We start from the raw sequence: 10,821 nt of genomic DNA, 5'->3' as shown, positions 1-10,821 counted from the left end.
TGCCCCCTCTCCAGTCCGTGCCCCCTGAGATCTCTTCTCCTCGCACCTTCCCCTATCGAGTCCCTCGGGCTCCCCTGCCCGCGCCACCTCTCCCCGGTGGGGGCGGGGGCGGGTGCATGAGGAGTTTGGGGGTGTCGTGAAGGGCCTAAGCCCCCGCAACGTTTCACTCCCGGGCTGCGGTGGCCACTGCTGGGCACTGCTGTGACTTCTCCTTGGGTTCTTCCCGCGTTGCGGCGGCAATGAAAGGGTTAATAGAGCGCGGAGTTTTCCCGGTGAAAAGGTGAGATCCGGGGTTTAAAAGGGGTCCTTGAGTGACTTGAGTTTTTAGCGCCTGCACCACGGACCTTCCTCCCTGCCCCAACTCTGAGCGTTCTCTCCTTGCTGCGGGGCTGGGGGCTCTGCATGGTGGCAGCTGAGATACACACGGGAGGGGGCCGACCGCCCAGCTCTGGCTGGACAGGTGCCAGAACCCACCCCCTTCACCAGCCCCTGCCCTCCCTCGCCCTGGAGTTTGCGGAGGGGGTGGAGGCCGGGGGAGAGGCGGGGCTGGGTGGACACGTGCTGGGGTCAGAGAAGGATTCTCTCTGGGTGGGGGAGGCTGGTCTTGGCAAATGGCAAGCGGCAGGGTGTGGGCGGGTGTAGTTAATTGGGGGAGCGTGGTCCCTAGGAGCTGGGGCTGTGTGTGCACTGGGGTGGGGGCAGGGACAGACTGGCGCTATCTGTGTCGGCACGTGTATCGCCCTTATTTATAGCGCGGGGGGCCGGCCCTTGGGGATGTAGGAAGTGTGTTTAAACTCGTGGCTCACGTTAATGGCTCCAGCGTCCAAGTACCTTGGCCTGTGTATCAGTAGAGGTATGTGCCTGTGTGTGATGGATGGAATGAGAATTGGAGTAGATATCATCGTATGATGTGTATGTTTCTGAGTATGGGTTCATGTATTTTGTGTGTACAGGTGCTTGCTTACATGCTTATTGGGACAAGGAAAGTTGCATACTGGCTTATGTGTCGGGGGCATGTATGGAAGTTCTGTGCACACGTGCGGGTCTTGATAGCTGTGTGCAGTAAGGGTATGTTTGCTCCTTCGGGTGCGTGGGCTGGTTACATGTGCCAGGGTGTTGAGGTATATCTGGCTGTGGTTGGAGTCTGTGTTCCTGTGTGCTTGGTACCTGTTTGGGGCGTGTCTGGCTGTGGGAGGAGCTGTGTGTGCACACACACCTGTCAGCAGATGTGCCCACCCACTGGTGCCGAAGGCCATTTCCTCTCCTCCTGTGAGCAGGCTGCCTGGGGGCCTGAGGAATTTCAGCGTGGCCTAGGCTGCCACTCCCAGGCAGAGCCCCACGCTGGAGAACAGAAGGAATGCCAAAACTGGGATCATGTTCTGTCCCACACACCCCGCCCCCAAGAAACTTGCCTTGGGCCTCAGAAGTGTAGTGCACCCATTGAGCCTGGGTTCAAATGCTGGCTCTGTGTGACCTTAGGCAATTTCATAACCTTTCCGTATCTTGGTTTCCTCATTTTCTTTAAGACAGAGGTAATGACAGTACCTACCTCACGTGGAGAAGACTGAATAAGTTAATGTGCAGTAGGCCCTCACACATAGTAACTACTGTAGAAGTGTCAGTTATCGTCACCATCCTCCTCATCACTCTCTAAAGTCCTAGGACCTGCTCCTGGCTCAGCTTCCACCTTGCTCCCTAGGTGACCTTGGGCGAATTCCTACCTACTCTGGGCCTCAGTTTCCCCCTGTAAAGGGAAGGGCTGGACCAAATAACCTCTCATGTCCCCTGCCCTCATCTCTGAGGCTCAGCTTCTGTGCTGCTTCCTAGGGATGGGGTGCCCCACCCAGCCTGCCTCGCCCAGGGAAAGCCTCCCCCACTTTCTCTGCCTTCTGCTCTCCGGCCAGGAAAAGGATGGATGGAGAAATTTAATTTACATTGGTGTGCTTATGATAATGGCCACTTAGTGTCATGGTCAAAGTGCCAGCTCCGGAGCCAGACAGCAGTTTAGAATCTGGTTCCTCTCTTCTGTGACCTTGGATGGATTTCTTACCCTCTCTTTTCCTGCTCCCTCTTCTGTAAATTTGGGGTAATATTCATACCCCCCTTGGCATGGGTAACTGTATCAGCGTGGCACAGTCAAGCATTATTCTGAGAGTTTTTGTGAAGGTGTTGTTTGGATGAGATGAACATTTAAATCAATGAACTTCCAGTAAAGCAGATTACCCTCCAGAATGTGGCTTGGCCTCATCGAGTCAGTCGAAGGCCTTAGTAGAACAAAGACTGTCGTCCCCTAGCACGGGGTCCTGCCAGCAGCTGGCCTCTGGATGCGGCTGCAGCTCTTCCCCCACTTCCCCTGGTTTCCAGCCTGCCAGCCTCCCCACCAGATTTTGGACTCACCAAGCCTCCACAATCACATGAGCCAATTCCTAAAATAAATCTCAATCTCTCTTTCTTTCTGTCTCTCTGTGCACATCCTGTTGGTTCTGTTTCTCTGGAGAGCCTTGGTTAATAGACAACTCATGGTTAGAATGAAGATCAGATAAACTAATACATGTGAGCGTGCATAGAACGCTGCCTACAACCTGGAAAGCTCTCTGTAAGTGCTGTTATTGAATGAGCACCTACTGTGTGCTAAGAACTTTACATGCTCCTCACCTGCTGCTCAGCGCCACGTTGCACGGTAGGAGGTAGGAGTCCCATCTTGCCTATGAGAACCTGGGCCCTGAGGGGGTGACTGCCCGCAGTCCTTGGCAAAGTGCAGGCGGGAGTCCACCTCTAGGGCTCTGCACTGCTCTATAATGAACTTCACCAGGCTTCCCAGGGTCACTCCAGCCAGGGACGTTTGCGCAGAGGAAATGGGCGCTGTTCCTGGTCTTCACTGTTCGCATGTTAGTCCCAAAGCCGGAGCTCATCCTTACTGAGCACAGAGCTTAGGCTTGAGGCAAGGCTGGGAGGGGGAGTCAGCAGAGACAGAAAGGTCTCAGGAACTCTGTGGAGGAAGCAAGACTGGTGACCTTGAAAACTGGAAGGCAGCGTGGCCTCTGTCCTTCCCTCCATTGACCCTGCTCCTTCCCTGCATCTTCCCACCTCAGGGACTGGCAACACCCACCCCCGGTGCTCAAGCCCAACATCTGGAAGTCATTCTTGACTTCCCTTTCTCTCGCCTGCCAACTTGCCCTCCAGATCCTTCCACTTCTGTCCCCACCCCCACCATCACACCTGTTAGAGGAGCCCTTCAGCTCTCCAGGAGAAGCTGGCTTCCTACCTGGCCTCTCTGCTTCCACCTTTAGCCCCCTACCTGCCATTCTCCACACCACAGCCGGGTGAGCTCTTAAAAAGATAGATCAAATAACGTACCTTCCTGTTTAAATTCTCCCAGGGATTCCCCAGCACACCCAGAATGCACTCCTTACCCTGGCTTACAGAGCCCTGGGTGACTGGGCCCCTGCCTGCCTGCCTGCCCCGGGCTTTGGCCCTCCCGTCCCCCACCCCCACATTCCCACTCTGCACACTGCTCAGCCACACCCGTCACCTTCTGCTCCTCAGACACATCGAGCTCAGTCCTCCCTGCGGGCTTTGTACTCGCTCTGCCCTCTGCCTGGAATGCTCTTCCCTGATCTTTCACACAGCTGCCTCCTTAAGATTCCTGCATAACTGTCCTCTGCTCAGAGAAGCTGCCCCTCAGATCACCCCACCTCTGCCCTCAGCATCACTTACCACACCCTAGTCATATTGTGTGTTCTCTTGCTGCTTCTCTGTCTCCCATCACCCTGAGCAAAGACCTTGGCTGCGGGGCTCACACCGCTACCCGGGTCCACTCGTGCTTACTGAATGGGTGGGTGGATGGAAAAATGCAAGTGTGCGAGAATGAACCCCGAGCAGTCAGAAAGGTGATTGTAGCTTCAAATTGGGGGTCATTATCTGAAAAGAGGAGAAATTTTTCTGCTTGAGTCTGCAAGGACTCAGTGACTTGTTTGGAGATCAGATACTTCAACTGACCTAACTGAGCACCAGCTGTATTCTAAGCACTGTGTATGGTGTTGAGGTTACAGGAATGTATCTTTCTGCCCTCGAGAAGCTTGCAGTCTGCTGTGGGTGATGAACTCTATAGACACGAATGTGCTATTAGATGGAGGGAAGTGAGGGGGCAGCATGGTTACCTAGGGAAGAGCAGTCCAGGCCAAGGGCACAGCATGTGCAAAGGCCCGGGGGTGGGAACATGCCGGCTGCCTGAGGTGGAGAACGGGGAGGGCAGAGACCTACAGGGGGTGGGGGTGGCAGGAGGTAGCACTGACCACATAGGGCCTTGCAGGACATTGGAAGGATTTTGACTTTCACTGAGTGAGATGAGGAGCCACTAAAGGGTTCTGAGTAGAGCGGGGACATGATCTGACTTCCGTGGTAGAATGATGGAGGATGATGAGGGAGGAGACAGGTGAGGGGTGCTGGTGCCCCATTGGCAGTGGAGGGGTGAGACACTGCCGGGGTGGGATGGACACTGCTGATTGGATAAGGGCTACAAGGGAGAGCTTGTGTGGAAGCTGGGAAGCGGCTGCATCAGATTCTCAGGTCCCCTTCCCAGTCAGGTGACCTTGGACACATCCCTTCACCTGAGCTTGGCAACCTCACCTGTTCTGTTGTTGTGTCAGTCAGAGAAACAGAACAAGTAGGAGATGTACACTAAAATTTATTTTGAGGAATTGGCTTACACAGCTGTGGGGGCTGGCGGTGAAAGTGGTGAAGGTGGCTGGAACCCTCAGGCACGGGCTGGAACCGCTGTCTATAGGTGACATTTCCTCAGGGAAGCCTCAGCCCTGCCTTTCAGCTGTTGACTCAGGCCCACCCAGCGTCATTCCCTTACTTAAAGTCAACTGATTATGGACTTTTTTTTTTTTTTTTTTTGAGACAGAGTCTCACTCTGTTGCCTGGGCTAGAGTGCCGTGGCGTCATCCTAGCCCACAGCAACCTCAAACTCCTGGGCTCAAGTGATCCTCCTGCCTCAGCTTCCTGAGCAGCTGGGGCTACAGGCATGCGCCACCACACCTGGCTAATTTTTTCTATTTTTAGTAGAGACAGAGTCTCGCTTTTGCTCAGGCTGGTATCGAACTCCTGAGTTCAAATGATCCTCTTGCCTCAGCCTCCCAGAGTGCTAGGATTACAGGCGTGAACCACCGGGCCTGGCCTGATTATGGACTTTAATCACAACTACAAAAATACCTTCCCTAGCAACACCTAGCTTAGCATGTGGTGGCATAACTGGGGACTGCAGCCTAGCCAGGGTGACACACAACACTGACCATCACACCCGTAAAATGGGGTTGTCCCAGCAGAGACCTGGCCTCACAGCAAAGTGCGCAGAGTTCAGCGAGGCGATGCACTTAGAGGGCTTTGTGCCATGCCTGGCGGCAGGAAGGGCCTGTGTTGTTAGCTGTGGTTGCCAGAGCAGGGGGTTCTCTTCAGACCTGCAAAGATCCAGCGGTTCTCTCCCAGCTGTCTGGGAAGCTGCACTGCTCCAGGGCCCGCGGCTGGGGAGTTCTGAGTTGCGCCACCAGGGGGCGCAGGCGGCCACAGAGTCTCTGGGACGATGGTGGCCCTGGGGTCGAGGCCAGGCCAGAGACTGAGGCTCCATCCCACCAAGGAGCCCCGTGATGAGCTCCAGCTCGTTTAGATGCAAATGAGGTTGCTCAAGAGTGCTGCAAGTTTGTTCTCTTAGGCAAGTGTTGACGTTCCTCGTGAAATCCTGTTTATACTTCTCCGAAAAGTGGTGAGCTCAGCCCTGCTTCCATCCTAGTGGTCATGAAACCGGATTAGTGGGCTGAGTTAATGAGACCAGCGTTACCGTAGTTTCCTTGCAGAGAAACAGTGTTGCTTGGGGTTCAGAGTTTAGGTTTTGGCATCAGACAGAGTTTGAGCCCCAGCTCTGTCATTTGTTACTGTTGTTTTAATTATTGATAGATTCTGAAAGTAGGGGAGAAGTCGATCTTACTTTTGATTTGAGAGTAAAAAAAAAAATCAATTGAGAGATTTATCTCCATCCTGTGGGCCCCAGAGGAGACCTAGACTCGGCTGTCGCGGAGTATTCTGTTAAGAACGAAGACTCTAGAGCCAGAAGACCTAGTTTCACGACCCATTTCTGCCAGCTGTGTGATCTTGGGCAACCCCTTAACTTCTCCGTGCCTTGTTTTCATCTGCAAAGTGGGGACGGTCGGGTTATTTTCATCAGGTTGTTCGGGGATTGAATGGAAGTGAATACGGACATGTGAGGTCTTAGCTCCAGCACTGGGCCTGGCACGGAGGAAACACCACCAAGGCTGAATGGGAGGCAGATGGAGGTGTTCAGCTCAGACAGGAGAGAGCACTGGCTTCGGCTTTTGCCCCTTTCCAGGAGTGACTCCTCAGTCAGACGGGGAGGCAGAGCGAGCGACCTGGGTAGGTGGTCTTGTCTCCACATCATAGGCCAAGAAAGGAAGATTAAGGAACTTTTCGCCCCAGCTCTGCCGGCCAGGCAGACAGGACTCAGATCTGGTCCTTCTGACCCAAACACTCTTTCCACTGAATTTCCTCCTGAGCCAAGGCCCAAGGGATCCCCTGGTGTCCAGGACTGGGGCTGTGCAGACCCCAAGCAGGAGGTTCCATAGACTGGGAGGGGCCTGCCCCAAGAGAACCCCGCCCCGAGGTTTCTAGAAGGAACCCACTGGTCACAAAGGGTTCTTAATTGAGTAAAGGGTCCCTTTGCAGGGTGTGACTAATATCCCCTTTATTTTCCTTTTTATGAGTTTGGTTTTTAAGAAAGTGAATTTGCTTAAAGCAAGAGCCACGCATAAGTACTGGCTACTGGAAAAGGTTAGTCCGCCCTCCTCCTTTTACAGATGAAGCAACTAAGAGAGGGGCTGCTGCTTGCCCAAGGTAAGGGGTGGGCAGAACCTGGTCTCCTGCTGGTCACACTGCAGGAGCCCTGGAACCCGGTGGAGGTGGGAGAAGGGCCATTGTGAAGCAGAGGAGGCAGGTCAGTGAGGCCTCTGGTACCTCGTTTTCCCCCAAGATGAATACCCCAGCAGGGCACAGAGCAGAGCTGGCCTCTCTGCCTTGGCCCCAGGCCTGCCTTGGTCCCCAGCTGCAGAGGGAGATGGACAAAGACAAGGCAAATGTCAGCAGCGCTCTCCTGCCCTCCAGAGCGCGGGGGGTCCGGGTCCGTGTTGGCTCTTGGCCTCATGCAGTGCACAGCTCAGCTGAGAAGGCCCCACACAGTCGGGGATTCATTAACTAATACAAGGCAGGTGGCCTGTGATCCACAGGGGAGGGGGCGGGGAGAGCCAAGATGGGAGAGGCTGGAGGTGGTCCTGGAGGAGGGAGATTGGGGTAAGCCCAAGGGTGTGAGCAGAGTGCCCAGTGGGAGGGAGGTCCGAGCATGAGGACGTGGGGCTGGAAGGAGTTGAGAAGTTTGAGAGGAGAGGTGTCCATCCTGGCAGGCATGGAGAGAGAGGGAAGGGGGAGGGCTGGAGATGAGTCTGGAAGGGAAGCCATGAAGAGTGTATCGGGAAGACCTTTCAGAGCAATTCCCAAAGCTTCCTTGTCTGCCTGAGCCACCCATCCCCAGTTAGAAAGGCCCAGGCTGCTTCGAGAACATGGCCAAGATCTTCCTGGCACCCTCCACCGGCCCATTCCAAAAAGTGAGCGTGTCTTTTGAAGGCTTCTGGCACATCTCACCCGGGCTGGTGTTTTTAAACAGGTTTTATTTTCATGGCTCTGGGTCCTCAGCCTGATTTTACCCCTGGAGTTCAAAGCCATCTAATTGGAAATGAAAGGCAGCTGATTGATTTGGCAACTCCGCGGCCAGCCCACGTGGCAGTGATGCCATGGAGAGAGTGAGTGCTGCTCACGTGTGTCTGTGCCGCGCTCCCGGCCCAAGGCGTGTCGGCCCCACTGCCTGACACACAGGGTGGGGAGGGGAGTCCTCGCAGGATCCCAGGAAGGAGGCAGCTCACCAGGAGCCTCGATTCCCTCGGCCCTGCTAGCTTAGCTGTCCCTGCCCCCTGACCCCATCACCCAGTTTCTGCTGCTGGGAAAAGAGGAAGTCGATGTGGAAGGGAACTACATGGCAGAGGCCTGGAGGTGAGCTGCAGAAGCTCGAGTCTGCTCATGGAAATACAGATTCGCAGGCCCTGCCCAGCCTCACTGAATCAGAATCTGCATTTTGGATAGGTCATCCATGTGGGCTGATGGCCGTGTTCAGGGTAGACAGGCAGTGGGATGGCAGAGGGACTGGAGTCCCCGAGATGGACTGGCTGGATGGGACTGCTCCTTGAAGATGCATTCAGTCGTGTCCTGGATGGGAGGGTGGCCCTGGGGGAAGGAACAGGGGCCCTGTCCAAGGATAGGATTCTAATAGGTCTTAGCTGTGAAATGTCGGCCCAGCTTTTGGGGCCTTGGAGAACAGCTGCCTAAGGCCCTGAGCTGCTGAGGAGGCAGTGACAAGACCGCCTCTGCCTTTTATTTCCACAAGGTTTTCTTCCTGCGGGGAGGAAACACCCAAGTCGTGGTCCAGCCAAGACATGCTTCCCACCGCAGCCCTCAGCCGGAAAGTAACTGGTCCCTCAGTTCGGCGTCTTGGTTTGTAGACATGTGACGAAAGAGGCAACATTTCCAGTAAAGACGAAGCCAGTGGAAAAACAAAGATTTGAGGGAAATGTGTATTACTTATTGTTTTAGCACCTTTTTCTGATCTAAAGTTACTTTGTTTAGAAACAAAAGCGGCATGTGTAACTTAGTTGGCATGCGGCATTTTTCTAATTGGTCGGTTTTGAAATGTGAAGGGAAAAAATTTTTTTTCCCAAAGTTTCAGTAAAACTTAGAAGTTTGCAGGAAAAACACACTTTTCCCTGACTTTCTGCTGCTTTACTTCCTGGATCTTGTCACTGCCACATGTGACCCCCCAGCTGGTACGAGGATGTATTTAGTTAATGTTAGAACTGGAGTCTTGCACCAAGACAACTGGGCAGTGTCAGAAAGCCACTTCGCTTCTCCCTGCTCGTGACCCTTCCGCTTGACGCTGCTCGAGGCTAATAGTTGTGGTGTTTTAGAAGAAGCCCCTTCAGGTCTCTGGGGGCTGCATTTTCCTGTGACCCAGGGTCTCCCCAGCTCAGCCCTGGAGCACCTTAGCTCTGAGGGTTGGAAATGGTCAGGGTTGGGTGCTTAACTGTTCTCGGGCAGAGGGTGAGGTTTTTGCAAAGCATGATGACAGGCTAGTGACAGGAGGCCAAGTTAAGACTGTCTTTGTACATTGGCAGTGGCCCCCCCCAGAGGAACCTAGCAAACAAGCAGATTTTAACATCCCTCCTCTCAGATCTGTCAGGGTGGGACAAGTTCTCCAGGTCTGTCAGCTCCCTGCCACACACAGTCCCTCCCTGGAGCCTAGTGGCTCTTAATTCCTCATTTGCATTTGAGCACTGGGTTGTGATCAGGAGATCCCTCCCCTGCCTTCCTGGGACTCAGCTGCTCTCCTGCTCCAAGCTCCGGCTCAGTGGGCGCTAGCGGCACTCTATCCTGTGAGGGCCCAGAGGGTTCCCTTAAAGGCCGAATCGATAGGAAGCAAGTTTCTGAATGGATGCTGTACTAGATTTTCCTTCTAGGATTAGATGGTTCCTGCCTGACCTCTAGCTGGCTTTACTGGCTCTGGCCACAGCCGCCTTCTAGACTCGTCTACTAAACATGCGAGTGTGCCAGGCCTGCAGTTGAACCTCTGTGAAACCAAGGTGGACACAATGAGGTCCTTATCCTCAGAGGACTCTGTGCCAGGTGGGGAGGTGGGCAAGTAAAAGGAGTTTTAGTGCCATGTCACCAGTGCTGCCTGGGGCTGGGGCTGGGGCAGAGCGATGCCCGGGACTCATGTGAGGCACACAGACCTGCAGCTGCTGAGCGAGGCTTCCCACACCTCGTTGGCTGAGGTTCTTAAATGGGTCAGCCAGGCAAAGAGGGGGCGCGGCTGTCCAGAGCACGCCTGCTGAGTCGCTGCAGCAGCTGTCCCCACGCGCCACGTCTTCCACAGGGGGCATCTCCTCCAGCCCTGGGGCACCCATTATGTGGCGCTGCTTCAGAGGTGCTGTTGCAGATTGCAGCTCATTCAGTAAGATCGTTCTAATTAATACTGCGCCTGGGTTGCAGAGAACCTGCCCCAGGAGTCACTTGCAGCCTTTTTCTTGTTAGGAAGACTCTGGCTTCCACCATTCTCCTAGGAGACACATGTCCTTGCCTGTGAGAGGAGGGCATGAATCCTGACTCCGTAGGGTTCCAGGGCCGCACCCCCAGTCAGGTGCCTGGTGCTGGGAAGTGCTCCTTGAATACCTGCCTGTGGCCTCCGTGGGGGAGGAGTCTCCATCCAGTGGGAACTCCCAGCGGTTGACGATTGGCCGGGACTGACAGGGCGGAGAAAGAGCAGCCCTCTCCCAGCCCAGGTGAAGACCAGTGAGGCCCAGAGAAGTAGCCCGCCTTCCCAAGCTCAAGGGCTGAGCCGGGGCGGGGCTGCTGGAGCAGCTAAGCACCAGGGCTCCATCACGCTTCTCCCGTCCTTGGGGTGGAAGCTCAGTGATAGCCAGAGCCCCTGAGCCAGGGAGCTGAAGAGTTAATCCCGTGCTCCCCAGAGAGCTTGCACACTCCTGACCCTCCCTGTCTTCCAGGCCCTCAGCGGCCTTCTGGGCATAGCTTGGTCACGTGAGAGCCAGATGTGGGGATTTCCCGAGCAGTGATGTGTGCGCGCACGCGCTCGCATGCACAGCTGTTTACGTGGCATCTGAGCGCGCAGGGATTGGTTCAGACCCATGCAGA

The 10,821-nt window shown here is 54.9% G+C and overlaps 1 protein-coding gene across 1 annotated transcript in view; it reads left to right on the top strand.

Annotated features, from left to right (window-relative positions):
- SH3PXD2A (SH3 and PX domains 2A) overlaps window positions 1–10,821 on the top strand; it is a 79,871-nt gene that overhangs the window by 481 nt on the left and 68,569 nt on the right. The gene's annotated exons all lie outside the window — the stretch shown is intronic.

The sequence above is a fragment of the Propithecus coquereli genome, unplaced genomic scaffold, assembly GCF_000956105.1.
Source record: "Propithecus coquereli isolate 6110/MARCELLA unplaced genomic scaffold, Pcoq_1.0 Scaffold73, whole genome shotgun sequence".
NCBI classification, from domain to species: Eukaryota; Metazoa; Chordata; class Mammalia; order Primates; family Indriidae; genus Propithecus; species Propithecus coquereli.
Note: the sequence above shows the minus strand (reverse complement) of the source record. Positions and strands in the feature narration are given on the sequence as shown.